The sequence below is a fragment of the Phacochoerus africanus genome, chromosome 10 (genome assembly GCF_016906955.1).
Source record: "Phacochoerus africanus isolate WHEZ1 chromosome 10, ROS_Pafr_v1, whole genome shotgun sequence".
NCBI classification, from domain to species: domain Eukaryota; kingdom Metazoa; phylum Chordata; class Mammalia; order Artiodactyla; family Suidae; genus Phacochoerus; species Phacochoerus africanus.
Window position 1 is genome coordinate 131424252 of NC_062553.1, and position 18767 is coordinate 131443018.

An 18767-nucleotide genomic window follows, 5' to 3' on the forward strand; every position below is an offset into this window, starting at 1 on the left:
AAAATAACAAATGTTTACAGGGATGTGGGAAAATTGGAACCCTGTGTGTCACTCTTGGGAATCTAAAATGGCATAGCAACTGTGGAAAACAGAATGGCCATTCCTCGAAAAGATTAAAATAGAATTTCCGTATCATCCAGCAATTCCACTTCGAGTATATTACCAAGAGAATTGAAAGCAAGGTCTCGAAGAGATATCTGTATACCCGTCTTCACAGCAGCATTATTTCCAATAATAAAAATGTAGAAACAACATAAGCGTCCACTGACAGATGCATAGATGTGCAAAATGTGGTGTGTGTGGGTGTGTGTCTGTATCTATATCTATATCGATATATACAAGAGAATATTATTAATATTATCAGCCTTAAAAAGGAAGGAAATTCTGACATATGCTCTGACATGGATGAAACTTGAGGACACGATGCTAAGTGATGTGTCAGTCATAAAAGAAAAAAAAAATACTGTGTAATTCCACTCACACGAGTTACTTAGAGTAGTCAAAGCTGTCGAGGCAGGAAGTGGAAGGGTGGTCCCGGGCCTGCGAGGGATGAGAGAGGGTGGGGGTTGTGTTTCAGGGACATAGAGTTTCAGTTTTACACAATGGAGAGTTACGGAGATGGACGGTGGTCAGAGCTGCGCAACATGATACATGTATTTAATATCACTGTACAGCTGAAAAAGGTTCAGATGGTAACTTTTACCTCACCTGTCTTTTACTATGATGATCCAAAATTCTTTTTAAAAATACACTTCGGAAGCTCAGTGAAAGAATACCTTCCTATCAGAGGGAGCAGAGACAGCTCCCTGAAAGGAAGCGTCTAATTTGGACTTTGAAAGGTTGGTAGGATTTAAGCATGAAGGTTCCAGGTAGAGGAAGCTACCTAAGCAAAAACATAGAGGCAGAAAATTACAAAGCGAGGAAAAGAGAAGATGCTGTTGTTCATTTCAGTGAATGGAAGACAATACACACGGTGGCAGACGGTGGCAGGCCTGGCTCATGCGATCAGAAGTGGCCGGGCAGCCAGTGAGAAGCTAAGCGGGAGAGTGACCCAGTGTGAGTTAGCACTTTGAGAGGATTCAATTTGTTTAAATACAGTTCAAGGTGGATTGCACTGGGGAGGGAAGAAGTATTTGGCACTCAGGTCAGAAGTCAGTGTTCAGGGGCTCAATCCAGCTTACAGACCTATTTTATGTGGCCAAAAGAATGTTGGTCAACATTTAATCAGGCCATAAAGCTTCAGATGACTGGCTTCCCTTTGAAACGGTGACAGGCTCTAGCAACGCAGAGCAGTCACTTCCCCGGGGCCACAAGGAGGCAAGAGTGGAGCGGCAGTGGCCCCCTGTGGATGGACAGCACCTTCCAGTTCCCAAGTCCCAAGCCCACTCTTGTCTTCCCCACACAAGGCCCAAGGTCAGCTGCCAATCAGCACTGTCTGAGCGTGTTGCTTTCCTACTTCTGACCTTCTTTACTAACTTGTGTGACCTCCCTGGCCCTTCAGGCAATCGTATTTGCAAAGGCGAGTCGGGGGGAGAAACAGTTGGCTGTGAGGTGACCAGGAACTGCCGTCATGACGTGATCCCGGGAATGAAGAAGAGGGCCAACGCTGGAGATACTTGTCCTGCCTCTTTGGCTGAATCTCAAATACCTCTTAACAAACAACCTGAGAAGAGCTAACAAAACGGGGGGGGGGGGGGGGGGGGGGGCCATAATTATGAAAAATCTGACTCCATTTCCTCAGAAAATAACTACAATGCTTTCAGCAAGTTTTCTGCCTTGTTCCTTTACAAAAGTTGTCTGAGGAGTTCCCTGGAGGCCTAGTAGTTAAGGATCTGGCAATGCTATTGCTGTGGCTCAGGTTGCTGCTGTGGCTTGGGCTCAGTTCCTGGCCCAGGAACTTCCACAGCTGTGGGTACAGCCAAAAAACTAAGTTGTTGGAGTAATGAATGCTGTCAGATATATTACATAGAGTTCAATAGGAAGACATAAATAACTCAATTTCTCCAACTCTAAATTAGTCAGTGGATGAGGCTACAGTAAATTGTATCTCGTTAAGCACGAGAAGTGCTTTGGTCAATTGGTGAGGCTCATTAGTCAACGGGGCAAAACTGATTCTTGGCAGAGGCAAAAATCCTATTCCTTTTGTATATAAAACCCAGCTATAGAGAAAGTACCTCGATGGATATACAGCGTAGCTATGGTACTACAACCTCATGGGTGGTGGGGGAACACGCAGGAATAAAGACATTCAAAGGGCCCTTAGGAGAGTGATCATGAAAAGAAAATTTTGAGAAATACTAGATTAGAGGCAACAGGTATTGTTCAAATCATCTGTTGTGTCTCCACTTGAGTTGCCATCCAATGAATGCCTGTGTAGACTCCAACCGGTTCTAACTGGGCTCTCAACATTTGCTAGAGACGGAGCCTCCGTTGTAGCACCACCAACACTCATGTGTACAACCAGCCCACGTGAAACCTCTGTAACCAACCCAGGGCTCTACCACAACTGAAATATTGACAAAAATACAAGTGTCCTTGCTTCTGCCAGACTAAGAAGAAAACAACCCCTGGAACCCATTTCCAGAATAGGACTGCTTCACCACACAAACAGTACTTCTTAGTCTGAAACCTCTTGTTCTGGGAACTTAGCTCTACAGCCAAAAAAACATCAGACAGATTTAGAGGAGGGTGGCTTTTGGCTAGTAACAGCAAAATGACCTCACTCGTGAGAAGGCCGGCACATACACTTCGATCCTGGTAAATAAGACACATCCTGCAAGGCAAGTGCACAGAAATATAAAGAAGTCCAGCTGCACCTCACTTGGACAAGAGATCCAAACACTGAGGGATTTGATGGATTGGGCTGTGTCTGTCCCAGGTGAGGTCAGAAGGAGAGCAGCTATGTAGCCCACAGGACTGGTGCGCAGCCGGCCCACATTTCCCCAGGCTCAGGAAGGTTCTGTCTGCCAAAAGACGACAGGCCACTCCAGGGACTGATGTGAGCAGCTGCTGTGTTTGCAGAGCTTAACTAAAACTGCTATGTTTGCAGAGGGATGCTTGAACTGTGTTTACAGCATCCCTCTGCCTGAAACACATCATTCCTCTCAGGGCTTATTAGCAGTTTATGTGGAAAGAGGAGGCAGTCTAATTCCTATTTCAGGAAGCTCCATGGCAATCTCCGGCAACATCTGGCTTCCTTATTGGTGGCTTTTTTCATCATCATCACCATAACCTTTATTGTTATTATTATTATTGTTTATTATTTTTATTATTTATTGAGCCTTAATCCAATCAATCGTGCACTGGTCAAAGTGTTATGTAAATATCATCTATTTTCCTTGAAATTACCCATTGAGGTAGGTATTATTATCATTCTCATCTGTCAGATGAGGACTTGAAGACCCAGAGAGATTAAATAACTTGCTCAAGGTCACACAGCTAGGAAGCATCGGAGCTGGGACTTGAATTCTGGCCTGTCTGACTCATTGCTTTTCTGCTTCATCCAGAAAGAAGGATTTTGAACATGTGCTGCATCCTCTAAGGGCTAGATTGGTGTCATTCAGATTGAGCAGTAGTAGAATTTGTTTCCTGTAATATTCAAATGCATCAGTGATTAGTGATATCCTATCAGGCCTTTTTGATGGCCTTTGATAATTTGGCTCCTGAAGATAGTGGCAGGCATTGGATTTCAACTCCCACTGTCCTATTATTTAGAATTTACCAAATTCTGGGGAATTCCCATTCGTGGCGCAGCGGAAACGAATCCGACTAGGAACCATGAGGTTGCGGGTTTGGTCCCTGGCCTCGCTCGGTGGGTTGAGGATCCGGCATTGCCGTGAGCTGTGGTGTAGGTCACAGACGTGTCTCGGATCTGATGTTGCTGTGGCTGTGGTGTAGGCCAGCAGCTACAGCTCCGTTTAGACCCCTAGCCTGGGAACCTCCATGTGCCACAGGTACGGCCCTAAAAAAGGACAAAAAAAAAAAAAAAAGAATTTGCCAATTCTGAACCAAAGCACTGGATGTATGTGTCCACAGGTAACTTTTTGGACTGAGATTTAGACATGCATCTTACCTTAGTAATGAATCTGACTGTCCATGTTCACAGTCAAATACCATCTGACTAGGTTCTTTTGGAATCTTCCATTGGTGATTAAAACTTCTCAGGGGTTAGTAGATGCAGATCATGTTATTTATTTATTTATTTATTTATTTATTTATTTATTTATTGTCTTTTTGCCTTTTTTTTTCTAGGGCCGCATGCACTCGGCACATGGAGGTTCCCAGGCTAAGAGTCTAATGGAGCTGTAGCCTCTGGCCTACACCACAGCCACAGCAACGAGGGATCCGAGCGGCGTCTGCGACCTACACCACAGCTGATGGCAACACGGGATCCTTAACCCACTGAGCAAGACCAGGGATCAAACCCGCAACCTCATGGTTCCTAGTCGGATTCGTTAACCACTGAACCAAGATGGGAACTCATAGACTATTACATTTAGAAGCTATGGGTGATGGGATCCTGCTATAAGCACAGGGAACTGTGTCTCTTGATTAGAACATGATGGAAAATGAAAAAAAAAGAGAATGCGTGTGTGTGGCTGGGTCACTTTGCTGTGTAGCAGAAGCTGGTGAAGGAACACTGTAAATCAGCTACAATTAAAAATTTTTTTTGAAAAAAACTTCTCAGAGAACAAAAATAGAAAAGATTTCTTGCTATTGTGATGGAGGAATTCAGGAAGCCAAACAAAGAAACAGAACACTTAACTACAAAATGGAAAGTCTGCTCACACACAGGTGCAGAAATATCATCATGAACCAGGCAGCATTAAAAAAAACAGCTATAGATTTTACTAAACTGAAAGTAAGCTTAAGCGATTACAGAAGAAAAAAATACGCATTAAAATCTCCTGTTTCTTTCCTCATTCTTGGACTTCCAACTTGGCTCTCTAAATTCCGCCCTCCACGTCAAAGCCGTACTCCATCTGTTTTTTCCTGACATCCTCCAAGACTTCTCACGCGTTTCAAGACTCCCTACGATCACATGTTTGCAATTTCATAGTCTCTTACCATGGCTCGTCCGGAGTGGCCACCGCCTGGGAAGCTACAAGAGGTTGGCCCTGCTCTGACGCTCGTGACTGGACCACCACTCGCTAACCATTGCCCCCTCCTGTTGAGTCCCACTGCGTTTGCGAGACACCACCACCTCTGCTGTTACGGCAAATGCCACCAACCTCATCGGGTACTGTGCCTCTGCTGAGCACTGTCCCTGTCAGTCAACACCCCTATTGCCACCACCCCAAGGGTCTGCACTGCGCGCTGCTGCCTGCGGCCGGGACCACCGAGGTGCCAGAGTAGCTCTGGGTGCTCTGGGGTCACCCATACACCAAAGTCCGCTATGCTTTTCATGACACTCCGTGACACGGGTGTGCAAACAAACAAGGCTGCTTATGCCCTGGATTTTCAAGAGATTTGATTAAAGAGCTTGCTCCATTTAAATTTTCAGTTGGCACGCAGTCTTTGCAGATACAACCAAGTTAAGATGAGATCATACTGGATTAGAGCACACCTTACATTCAATAACCAGAGACCTCACAAGAAGAGGAGAGGACACACAGAAACCCAGAGGAGGCACACGGGGGAAGAAGGTCATGTGATGACAGATACCGAATTTGATGTGATGCTACTACAAATCAAGGCATGTCAAGAATTCCTGGGAAGCCGCCGGAAGCTAGGAGGAAGCAAGGAAGGATTCTTCCCTAAAGCCTTCTTAAGGAGCCTATGCCTGCTGACACCTTGACTTCAGACTCTCAGCCTCCAGAACTTTGAGAAAATAAAGCTGTGCTGTTTTGAGCCACCCAGTCTGTGGCAATTTGTTTGACAGCCCTAGGAGACTAATACATAACTTTTATAACTGTGGAGAACCATTCGGTTGGTATTACTCCAACCTAACTCCGTATCTGCTTCCTTCCTTTCCTTCTTTTCTCTTCCTTTCTTTCGTTCTTTCTTTCTTCCTTCCTTCCCTCCTTTCCTTCCTCCCTTCTTTCTTAATGAACTAGTTGATTACCTTATGTTAGTTTTGGCTGTACAGCAAAGTGACTCACTTCCACATGCTTATAACAGTCTTTTCTATATTCTCTTCCATTCTAGTTTATCACAGGATATTGAATATAGCCCCCCGTGTAGGACCTGGTTGCTTATCCATAACTCCTTATATTTCTGTTGTCATTTTTCTCCATTATTTATTTGTATCTTCTATAGAGCTATCTCTTATTTTTACCCTATTTCCTCTCTCTTCTGTCCCCTTATCTTTTTTATCATCCACATTTTTAAACTTTGCTTCTGCCCCTTTTATTGTCTCCCCTTCCTTTTCCCACAGGCTGTCCTATGCTTCCCTTCCTATTAGAATCTATTTTCTGGTTCTCTTGCCTATGGTTTTCTCTTCTCTGAAGAACTGTACTTACCCTGTTGAGCTCCATTGTGGCCACATGACCTGCTCTGACCAATGAAATGTGGGCAGAAGAGACGTGCATCACACCCAGGCAGAAGCTTTTAAGAACTAAGCAGAGTTTGCCATATTTCTTTTTCCTCTGCCGAGAGAACATGTTGGTCAGCCTGGATCCCGGAGTGAAGACAATGTATAGCAGAACTACAGTAGACAACAATTAAACACAGAGAATGAATGAAAAAGAGAGCTTCATTGTAAGTCCCTGGTATGTTGGGGTTCTTTGTTACTGCAGCATAATCTACCCTGAGAGATAAAATATTTATATTATTTCCTTCCTACTCTTCCTAAACTTCCAGAGCTCCCTTTAACCTAATAAATGAAAGCTAAACTTCTTAGCCTGATGTACAAAATTCATCTAGCCCTAACCAATCTTTCTCCTTTTGTTTTCCATTTCTATTGCTTTGAAACTTATAATGAGGGAAAAAAAAAGCAGTTAATCATAGTCACCACATTATATTTACCAAAATATTATGCATATTTGCAACTCATTAATTACTTCTGTGAGTCAAGCCTCTGCTTAAGCCCTAATAGAGGGTATGATTAAGCCCTTAAAGAGCTGGGCTGGTGGAGGATGGTTAAAGCAAACTCCCTCAAGAATCCATGGTCGGAAAGAAAGATCACTAAGACCACGCTGAGATATAAAAGGGTTCAGGGCCACGATATGATGATAGTGCAGAGAATGGGGGAGTTGCATAGAAAGAGGTCAGTACCTAAGCCAGAACAGAGAAATGAGCGTGGTTCCCGGAGGTAAGGCCCACAGAGAAGTAAATGTCGAAGTCTGAAAGATATAGGGGGTGTTACGGGCTGAGTGCTGTTCCCCACCCCACCCCCAGAATTCACATGTCGAAGCCCCAACCCCCAATGTGACTGGATTTGGAGATAGAGCCTTTGAAGAGGTAACTAAGGTTAAATGAGGTCACAAGGGCGGGGCCCTAATCCAATAGGTCTAGCGTCCTTTTAAGCAGCAGAAGAGACACCAGTGGTGTAAGAGCACAGAAAAAAGGCCAGGTGAGGACGCAGTGAGGAGATGGCCATCTGCAAGCTAAGGAGAAAAGCCTTAGGAGAAACCAACCCAGACAGCACCTTGGTCTTGGGACTTCCAGCCTCCAGAACTATGCGACAATAAATTTCTGTTATGCAAGCCACCCAGTCTGTGGCACTGTGTGATGGTAGCCCTAGAAATCTAATACATGGCGTGAGCAAGGAGAAGAGCCCTATAGGCAGGTCCTGACCCACATAATTGTGGGTACTCTGCTGTCACTGCAGCATCCTTCATCCGTACTCACTTCCTACCTGGGGCTCTTCACTTCTCCAAGAGAATCACGCCCCCTTCTGACCAGGAGGGCATGTCTTGTTTCTTACACTCTTACGGGGCAGGAGCTATGACATTTCTCTCCGGTCACCCGGGGACTTGTGCCATGTGCTGCAAAAAGGCTCATTCAGTGCTTGAGGACTGATGAATGTGTTCACTGGTCCTTCACCTGAGTCAGAGGTTCTCAACTTCATGGAGCCCCTAGGGGAGGGGATGTTTATGGATAAACTGTAGGAACTTACATCAGTTTCTCAAAGGACATCCTAGCACTAAAGTTGGGAAAAAAAACAAAAAAACAAAAAAACCCTCAACTTTGATGTTAGCTTCTGACCAGTGCTGAGGTTGCGCGGGTCGGTTTATACGCAGGAGCGTAATCATCTCCTTATTTATCAGCGTTCTCCCATCACATTTAGACACTGGATGAGTTTCTAAATCTGTTCAACAGCTCCATCTGGTAGGCAAGTATTGTTGCAGTTTTATTTTCCTCAGATCCATGAGCTGTAAACTATCTTAGAAATGGCAGCTTCAGAAACAGTAAGAGTTTGGATATCTGCCCATAAACATTCCCAAAATAAAGCCATACTTAAAAGACATTGTGGATTCAAGGTCTTTTTATTAAAACACACACACACTTTTCTTTGTTATCTAGTTATAATAAATACAGTGGTCTTTTAAATCGAGTTAGAGCTCAGTGAGACCTAGAGCAAACATCCTGTATAACTGAGAGTCAAAATTCTCAGGCTTTGCCACTTATAAATGAATTTTCAGGGTACATTTGAGCGATAAATCCAGTTTATTCTAACCAACCTTTTTATGTTAACGTAGACGTCTGTAAGAAATTCTACTATGATAATTTTGTAAAAACATAAAGTATCAACTTCAGTATTAGAAAAGATATTTTTGTTGGTCAAACCTTTTTTCCATAGCTTTCTAGCTAAGATTTTCTCTTCGTACTCATGGAATTCATGTAATTACCTGAAATGAATATTATAAAGCTATGGCAAATAAATGGGGAATGTTGTTAGAAGAAGAAGTTAACACTTTGGGTCCCGAAGCAAATTTCCTTTAGCCAGCCTCAGGCAAGAGCTTCAGAAGTGCTTGTCCTACCTACCCTGCAACAGCCACACCACACCTGGGGCCCCTGGGAGCCCCTGGAGAAACGGTGCCTGTGTCTCCCACACTTCTCAGACCCAGCTGTGCACAGAGAAAGAGGAGAAGCAAAATCAAACACAGCCCACCCCTTTGATCCTTCCTCTGAGGAGACTGCTCACACCCCAGACCTTGGCTAAGGAAAAACATCCCATTGTCTGAGGCAAATGGACATCACGTCATTTCACCCTGCGCCTGGAAAGGCAGTTTGGAACAAGCAATCCTGATTCTAAAGATGTTGAGACAGTTCCCAGCTGCACAGTGACTTGTTTTCAGTTCCTAGGCAAACTGCCCAGTTTCCTCTGCTCCCAAATTTCCCCAACTGCAAAACTGAGATAATTCTTATTACCTTTCTCTTGTGGTGTCCTGAAAAATAAACAGGGCAAGTGTTTCTAAGGTGCTTGGGCACAGTCATCTGAGGGCATATTTGCCTAGAACTATAGGTGGGGTTTTTCTTTATTTTTAATATCGCTTTGCTTTTGACCTGCCTTTGGCAAAAAAAAAAAATGTAGAAAAATCTAAGTTAAATTATAACTACCTAACCTTAACGGAGCTTTTACAGTATACAAAGCACTGTGTTAGGCACGTGGAGAACAGAGAAAGAGCCTTCCTCACCCTTAAGGAGCTCACAGCTCACTCGGAAGGAGATGTTATAGCCTAGAGGTTGAGCGACAGTGCAGCAATCAGCCAGGGTAGCTGGGTTGGAATCCTACAAGACCCTGGAAAAGTCGCTCAGCCGTACCAAGCTCTCTCTGCTTTCCTCATGAAAATCCTAAGAGCTCACCTTGAGTGTCTGCTGGATGGTAGGAGGTGTCTACCTGCTTAAAAGGCAGAACACCGCCTGAGACAAACACTACTAGCCCCCCCTCAGTTGCGTCCTCGTCTCATAGATAAGGATTCAGGAGCTTAGAGACATTACATAACTTGTCCCAGGTCACATACAATTAGGAACCAAGACGCAAACCCAAGCCGTGTGGCCTCAAACATGGAGACGGTCCCACTAAACCACACCCTCATCAGATGGGTGTAATACTTCATGTAGACTTGCAAATATCAACTGAAATGAATGCATCAAAAAAAAAAAAAAGTCCGTCCATGTGACACTTAATACGTGTGCAATAAATGTAGAAATAGCAGTGGAAGAGATTGGATGCACATATAAATAAGCAGAACACCAAGTCTATTTCATGGGAAGACTTCTTACAGACCGATCATTGCACAGGGGGTTGTGGTAGGGAGTGTTCTGGGGGGAAGAAGAGTCTATGAAGAGCAACATTTCTGAGCGGCATGCAAGTGATCACGCAAGTGAAGGAGTGATGCTTCGTATACAGGAAAACTTCTGAAGGCTACGGTATCTGAGGTACCCTGCCGTTACTAAATCCAGACCTACCCCTGAGAACAGCTTTTACCTAAGCAATATAAAAATGCAATTATTCTGTTCCCCTTCCTTAACCCCCACCCCTCAGTTTCCTTCAGGAAGAAACCACAGCATGGAGTTTCTTTTCAAAGTCTTAAAATAAAAATCCTCCCCCCCCTCAAAAAAAAGGATCCAGCTTGTAAAACCTTTTAGAGTTGTTTGAAAAAGGAGGAGGAAAAAAAAAAAAAAAAGGCATAAGGAGCCAAGCCTTATATTCTGGCCAAGTTATAAGCCTCTGAGAACAAGCGCCTGAGAAGAGAACTGTTAACCCCATTCTCTCGGGCAGAAGGAGCTCTTTCCCTGTGGGTCTGCACAGCCTGGAAAGCTCATCACGCCCTCGCCTCGGAGTAAGAGGCTAGCCCGCTGGAGAACTGCAGGAATCTGCAACAAAAACGATGACAGCCTGAAATACGTCCCAGGGCCAACCTCCAAATTCATCTGTCACCTCAGACCCTGACTAGTTGACAGAGCAGCAGAATTTCAACTCCAATAGACCTGAATGTGTTTCTGGGCAAAGAAGCAGAGCTAACGAGGAAAGAGATATATAGAGTATTGGGTATTTGTCAAACTTTTATTTTCTAGCTGTGTGCAAAGAGAAGATTCAACTTCAAATTCCTGCCAAGGCTCTGGGTCCAGCCACCTACCTGAAGGTAATTTTAATATGTTTACTGTATTATCTAATTGCATTTGTTAACCGGTTTGCATGATCTGCTAAAGATGTCTAATATTTTTGCCTGATACAAAGCCATCTTCTTTACCAACAAAAAACCCTTTTGCCTGATTTACAGAAAATCAACTTACTAGAGAATTTTAACACTTTCTTATCCAAGATTAAATAGTAAGTAGGAATAAATGGTGGGTTTAGTGTAAACTAGGAATGCAAATGTTGAATTGCTGTTGGCCAGACTAGCATTCAGATCTTGGTGAAGGCTGAGATCCTGAAATGTGTTTTGCAGAAATTCTTTGCCAAATATATTAAAGACATCATAAGGAAAGCAGTTTTTAAAAAAACTTTTTAATCAAAGTAATTTGAGAGTTTTTCATGTTTAAATTATCTGAATTATTCAATCATCACCACTGTCCCAGTCTATACCTAAGAGGAACGTAAAAATGGAATATTTTGCTTTTCTGAAAGGTAAGAAAATCCCTAATATACTATATTTTTCTTTGATTATTTTTTAGTTATTGTGACTATTTTTTTTCTGATTCCCTTTTATAGTTTTATGACTCATTGTCTCTTGACTCCTATCGTTTTTAGGATGCACACACATACACAAAATTTCTAACTCCTAGTGATGCCTTCTTATTTAGGAAGGAAAAAAGTGGGAATCAAAGAGCTAAAACATGATGATAAATCCTATACTGCAAGGCGTTTTTGTTCTGGCTCTCTCTTCTAAAATAAACCAATAATGCAAGTCAGGCTCCGTCACTCCTCCCAGGTATTCAAGGTCACCCCGGAGGAGAAAACCAGGCTTTCAACTGCAGATGGATGCTGTGGATACTATAACCAAGAGGTAGTGCACAGAGGGCATCTCTTTTGACCTGCCTTTAATCTGAAATGTGTCACCTTGGCGTTATAGCTCAGCTCTCCTCTGGTGCAGGGCCTAAGTACACTGAATAGAAATGTCCACTTGGTCTAACTCAGCAGAAACCTTTTCTTTTTTAATTCTCTTCTTTCTCATGGATACCAGCTTTTTTTCAGTTCACAGCTTATTCAGCTACAGCTTGATGGTTATGACTGTTGTTAACTCTGACTGCTTTTTTTTTTGTCTTTTTTTGCTATTTCTTGGGCCGCTCCCTCGGCACTTGAAGGTTCCCAGGCTAGGGGTCGAATCGGAGCTGTAGCCACCGGCCCACGCCAGAACCACAGCAACGCGGGATCCGAGCCGCGTCTGCAGCCTACACCACAGCTCACGGCAACGCCGGATCGTTAACCCACTGAGCAAGGGCAGGGACCGAACCCGCAACCTCATGGTTCCTAGTCGGATTCGTTAACCACTGCGCCATGACGGGAACTCCTGACTGCTTTTTTGAAAAGGACATCCCTCTCAGGAAAGATTTAAGTTTATACTTCTGTCCATTCAAAAGAGCCAGCAAAGCACAGTAGTCTTTATCATCCAGTCCGGCAATGCTGCTTTCCACGTTTTGGAAAAGAATATGTGTATGTTTTTAATGAATCCTGCCTTTTTTCTTTCAGGGAATGTTTGCCCAGCCATTTAGCAATTTGAGGACTGGGGTTTCCTTTCCAGGTCATTTGAGATTTAGTTCCCAATAGCCTGTGGTGCAGTTTCACTGATCAACTAAGTAAAAATAATAAATAGTGATGACAGAAATGAAATGAATAGTGATATTTCTGGACAACACCAAAACATTCTTCATTTCATTTCCTCTTGACTGCTTGTTATTTTTGTTCGGTTGATATGTAACAGTACACAAACACTGCTATTTTAGTTAAGTTTAGCACAATGTCCAGAACGTGTTGGGAATCTTTTTTCACCAAGAACATAAGTGACTGTTTTTCAGACTTCAGATGCCCTTTTCCCTCATATGTCATTCCAGAACAACCTTCAGTCAAGGAGAAAGGGGCCCATAAATCCAGAATTCCCCAGTAGGCCTGGCTGCCCAGGAGATGCCAAATTAGGCCAGGGTCTGATTCATTCAGGGCCCACCAAGCCTCTTCCCTCAAAAGTTGAGCTTGCAATGGTAGTGCAACCTGAGGTCAGTCTGGTTTTTGTCCCGGGCATCAAAAGATGAGCAGAATTTGGGGGAACAGAGTGTGTGGTCTTGACTGACTGCAGGGAGATGATGTAATAAAGTGAATAAGATCATGTGCTCTAGAAACATAAAGATCTGGTTTATATCTGGGTGTTTCCAGGCTCTGTGACTTGAGACAAATGACTCTTTGAGCCTCAGTCCCTTCATTTGCAGAAATGGGGACGGATTATAAAACTAGTTGCTATCATGGAGATTTGTTACGATAAGTGAAGAAAACAGCTCTGTCTGATACACATGAACCAATCTAATGATCAGAGCTTATTTTAAAACACTAATCTGTCTATTTTTCCCAAATGTAACTCCATAGAAGAGGAATTTACTCTAGGATTTCCCTCAAGGTTTCTTCCTTGCACTTACACACTTTGCTGTATAATAAAACACCAATGCCAGGTCTTTGCCTCAGAGTCAGCCCAGAAGAGTGCATCAAGCATGGATTTCGGCATCTAACACGCCTGAGTTTGAGTCCTGACTCCATCTCTTACCGGCTGTGTGAGCTTGGCAGTCACTTCACACCTGCAGGACTCAGTTTACCCATCTCTTAAGCAAGTGATGATAAGCATACCCATAATGGAGTCGTTGTAGGAATTAAATGTTTCTTAAATGTCAGGCGTACCAGCAGAATATTAGACACAGTGAGGAAGTGTTTGATTACGCCTTTGGAATAATTTTTCTGGCAGGAAAACTGGGGGGTCAAGAAGGAAAAAAGCAGAGTTCCGGTCGTGGCAAAGTGGTTAACGAATCCAACTAGGAACCATGAGGTTTTGGGTTCGATCCCTGGCCTTGCTCAGTGGGTTAAGGATCTGGCGTTGCTGTGAGCTGTGGTGTAGGTCGCAGACGTGGCTCGGATCCCTTGTTGCTGTGGCTCTGGCGCAGGCCAGCGGCTACAGGTCTGATTAGACCCCAAGCCTGGGAACCTCCATATGCCACAGGAGTGGCCCTAGAAAAGACAAAAAGACCAAAAAAAAAAAAAAAAGAAAGAAAGAAAGAAAAAAGCTTTGAATTTTCTTTTTTACCCAAAGAAGTGGAAAAACAAATCTGACACTACTGTCCTTCTCTGAGGTGGGGGAAGGCTCAACATGAAGTTATTTATTACCAAGTCCTGCTTCATCAATTAGTTGCTTCTTAATGGCCAAGTCAACCGAAACTAAAGCTCATTTTCTGTTTCAGATTGCCATTAAGAGGAGGGAGGCAAAATGCTGCTTTGCGCTCAGTTCTGTTTGATTGGCCCACTTGGACAGGGGAGAAGGCCCCCAAGATTTCTCCTTTCTTATCTTTTCTAAAAGCAAGAATAGGGGTTTTGACTCACGTTAGGGGGTATTTTTTTCCCTCTTGAACTGAAATTCCAACGAAAGGGTTTTTTTTTTGTTTTTTTGTTTTTGTAAACCTCTCCCCTATGTTCCTAGCATTGAAATGTCAGCTGCTTTTTCTGGCTACATGTAGCAGGAGCAGCCTGTCGTCATAGCAATGAAAGGGTATAGAGAGACTCGAGTTTTGCCGCCCTCTCAGTGAAATAACTCTTAGTCTCCTTTAAAAATCCTTCTTTAGAAATGAAGTCTCCAGTCCTGGCTTGTTTCCTTCCTATTATGCAACCAACTTCTGTACACCAATGGCAGTAGCCAAACGTTTCCTTTAAATAGAGTCCTTGAATAGGTGTTAAGAAAACGAACAAGAAAGGCACAAACAGTGACCAGTTTACGGTGGAGTGCAGGGGAAAAACAACCGGGCAGGCAAAGGAGGAGAAGAGGCCTCACTTTCTAGCACATGCTGCAAACCCCACTCACTATAAGTCTATTTTCCAAGTTCCCACTGCCTCCGCCCATCTTCATGACATGCTTATCCAAGCAGTTATGAGTCAGGGAGATTCAGGAGCAGGCTGCGTGGACTTCTCTGGCACTCATACTCTCTAATTTCTTATCTTATCCACTCTTTGCTTCATCTTCTCATATGTAAAACAGAGGTAAAAACAATGGTAAAATTGTCATGGAAATGGAATGAGATACCATCTGTAAGCCTCTTATTACAGTAGTGACCACTTGTAAAGGCTGGCTGTTAAGCTCACCAAGCCTTCCTTTACCCTCCCTCTCAAATGGGGATAACAGCTAATTCATATAATTGTGCAATTAACTGAAACAATGGATGGAAGTGCTCAAGAAGTAGTAGTTCTTTTAATACTTTTCTCATTAGGTCTAATGCTGCTAAGAATGGCTTTTTTGACCTTGGAATCTCTCCGTGAGTACACTGTAATGAGTATAGGACTCTAAATATTTTTATCATTTCTAAATGTGAGCCATTGAATTTCTAAAGAGAATTAATGAAGGGTTTTTACATTTACAAAGAGAGAAAAAGATTCTTCTTATCTTATTAACAGAAGGGTGAAAGGTATCAAAACATCTTATCTTTCATTAAAATGCTTTTTATCCAAGTTTCTGTTTTAGTTTCTCCAGTGTTGTCCAGGTCATGCAATTATGTAAATAAGTAATATTTTTATCTTATGCCTCAAACAACTAATGTATTCAGTTCTACCCTGTGTGAAATGCCAGGGACGAGACGAAACAAGACCAAAAGTAGAGGGGGGCTGTGCCCTCGAGGCGCTAACACTGTGTAGCTAGGGAGACAGTTATTAATCAAATCATCACATTAATAAAAAATGCATTTGCTCAAACATAAGGTAACCTGAATACAAATCCATCTTCATTTTTCTAATGGAAAGATCCTCAGCCAAAGTCTTTGGGCGACGTAAATGCACAGATGGAGGATACATTGTAATGTATGCTTAGGACACTTACTCTATTGCTAGGAGTACATATTTTAAATCTCATTGCACTTTAAATATTTAATACTTATAAAAGGAATTTTTTTCCAGTCTCATATTTCATGAAACAATTTTGTGAGAACTCTCGCTGTGCATCTTTAAGATCATTGTCTGTGTTCACTGGCTCCACTCTGTGATTACCTAGTAGAGAGTAATGCCTCATCAATCCTCTGCGAGTTGTTATAAGGCACCTCTCAGAAATCTGCTGGTGCTGCAAATTTGAGCTCCAAGCATAAATTCTCATGCTATGGTGATGACCTCTACATATTAATTACCTGCTATATGGCTCTTTAAAGGACTTATTTTAAAACCACTTGAGTCTGTCAAGTGTGGTTTTCTACAAGTATGTAATTCCAGTTGGCAACAATGAAGTCATACCTCAAGAAAAATGACTAAATCTACTTTAAATATCTGTACTGCTTTTTCACTGTCAAGGTGACCTTCGTAAGAACAAAAATAGGCATTGCTTGAGAAATTGCTATTTCCCTGAAATGGTACTTCAGTATTCAAAATGAAGTAATTGAGCCAGAGACCTCAGAAGTACTAGAATATAAAACCAATCTCTCATTTTTATAGCATGATTTGGGGTGGTAAAAAAGTTTACATTCTATTGAGCACGTAGTGTTTATAGTCATATGCTGAAGTAAGTGTTAAGGCAAAGCACCTTTGTACTAAGAGAGCATGTAAGGAGCCTGACTTCCGTTCAAGGTCAGTGATGACTTTCCTTGGTCCGAAGGCTAGACAGAGGCTAAGCCTGTGGAAGGTGTGTGTGCTGGGGTGGGGGGGGATGGCTGGGACAAGTGGGTGCTGGCAAGAGAACTCTGAGGGTGTGAACACCTTGTGCAAACCTGCAGCAGAAGGGATCGTGGCCCCTTCGAGGAAGAGAGCAGGGAGAGATGTGAAGCCTAAGCAATTCCCCACGACGCCCTCTTCCCTGAGCACTAAATGTATTTATCCCCCCCCCCCCCATTCACGTTTAATGTGCATCTTTAACGTCTCTGTTGAATTCTGGTTAGACTCAAAGTTTTGATGAACCATGTCTACCCCTAGCCTAGCGGTGTGCAGTTAGGCAGGATGACAGGCAGTTGAAGGTCAGAGCTCCAGTGAAGTCTGCCTCTTTGAGTCTTAGGATATCGTGTCCACTCACAGGGCTGGAACAACTTCACGTCAAATGGTGACTCAGCAGAGAGCTCAAAATAGAAAGGCATTTTCTTAATCCTTCAGACGACTTTAATGCCAAGCTGCAGAGCTCTCCCCAGAGACTCATTGATACTTTAAAAACCCTAAAACATCAGTGTTAACTCCGGATCAGGTAACAACGTGCACTTGAGAGCCAAAATATGAGCAAGGGATTTGCTCTTTGATAACAAAGCCTCTGGCTACCATGTAAAGTCAGGGTGGCGAGAGGGAGAGTGCTGTTTGAGCCTGATTATGAAGAGCCTATAATAATCATTTTGTTCACAACACTTCCCTGAAGGGAAATTTTTCCGTAGTTACAATGCTTACTAAAAATAGCAGCCTATATCTTCCTCCTGATATAAACAAACTCAACGAAAGATACCTGGCCTTATTTGGAAGCATGGATGTACGTACTCCAGGGAATAAGATGCTAATAGTCAGAAGAAAAGGAAAGTAAAAAAAGTCAGTGCAAACCTCTCCTTCTCCTAGGGTGTACATTAAATCCTCCTCAGTTCTGACTTTAGACAAGGTAAGATGAACAGAACAAGTAGGCATCATCTGCCTTGAAAACCAACAATGCTAAAGGAAGTTTTCTTGATCTCAAAGAGAAGGAAGAGGACGTAAGTTTGGCTGAGGCTGTCGATGAAGGAGCCAGTGACTGGGGGTGGCAAGGAGGGGAGAGATCAGCAACATGAGGGACATTCGATTGAAAAAAACTTGAAATCAGTAACTCCCAGCACTAAAATTTCCTAAGAGTCACTGACATAGCCAATAGACGAGGCGGAATGGATTAGCAATGAGATTCTGCTGTGTCGCACTGAGAACGACGTCTAGTCTCTTATGATGGAGCCTGATGATGGGAGGAAAAAGAACGTGTACATGTACATGTAACTGGGTCACCATGCTGTACAGTAGCAAAAAAAGCTGTATTGGGGAAATAACAATTTAAAAAAATAGAAAAAAAAAAAGAGAGAGAGAGAGAGCTGGAAAACAGTAGACTCCAAGCCTGTTCCTCTCTTTAAAGAAACGGACTGCCGTGTTCCCACTCTAGTTCAGTGGTCCGACAGCTTGTTAACACATAGGAGGAAACAAAAGAGCAGGAAGATGGAAAAAGAGGAGGGCTATAGGGAGACAAGGAATGCCCAGTGCACGCAGATGGTGTAGATTTACGTGACAAGGCAGGAGGCAGAACTTCAAAAATAAAATCTACATTTTCAATGTAAATTTAAATTAATCTTTCTAAATTAATTACATAGTGTTCTTTTAAAAAACTGTAAGCACTGGAAGTTCCCTGGTGGTCTAGCAGATAAGGATCCAGTATCGTTACTGCTGTGGCATGGGTTTAATCCCTAGCCTGAGACTTTCTGCATACCACAGGCATGGCCAACAAACAAACAAACAAAAAACCTCTAAGAACTGAAAAGAAATCAAATACACACACCTTCTCTGACCTAATCTTATTCCAATTTAAACTTCTGGAAAATATTATAGAATCTGGCATGGAACCAATACAAATAAGAACTCAAAACGAACCACAGGACCGAAAATATATTGTTTGTGTTAAGTTCACTCCTGAGTCTAGATGGAGAATGATGTTCTAGGTGCCTCCCCTTCTCTA

General features: G+C 42.9%; 2 protein-coding genes across 2 annotated transcripts in view; one reads left to right on the top strand and one right to left on the bottom strand.

Annotated features, from left to right (window-relative positions):
• The window catches only part of DSPP (dentin sialophosphoprotein), a 122605-nt gene that overhangs the window by 56630 nt on the left and 47208 nt on the right, over positions 1 to 18767 (bottom strand). The gene's annotated exons all lie outside the window — the stretch shown is intronic.
• SPARCL1 (SPARC like 1) overlaps positions 10608 to 18767 on the top strand; it is a 43496-nt gene continuing 35336 nt past the window's right edge. Inside the window, exon 1 of the mRNA XM_047797957.1 lies at positions 10608 to 11033. The gene's annotated coding sequence lies outside the window, so the exon portion shown is untranslated. The remainder of the gene's footprint in view (positions 11034 to 18767) is intronic.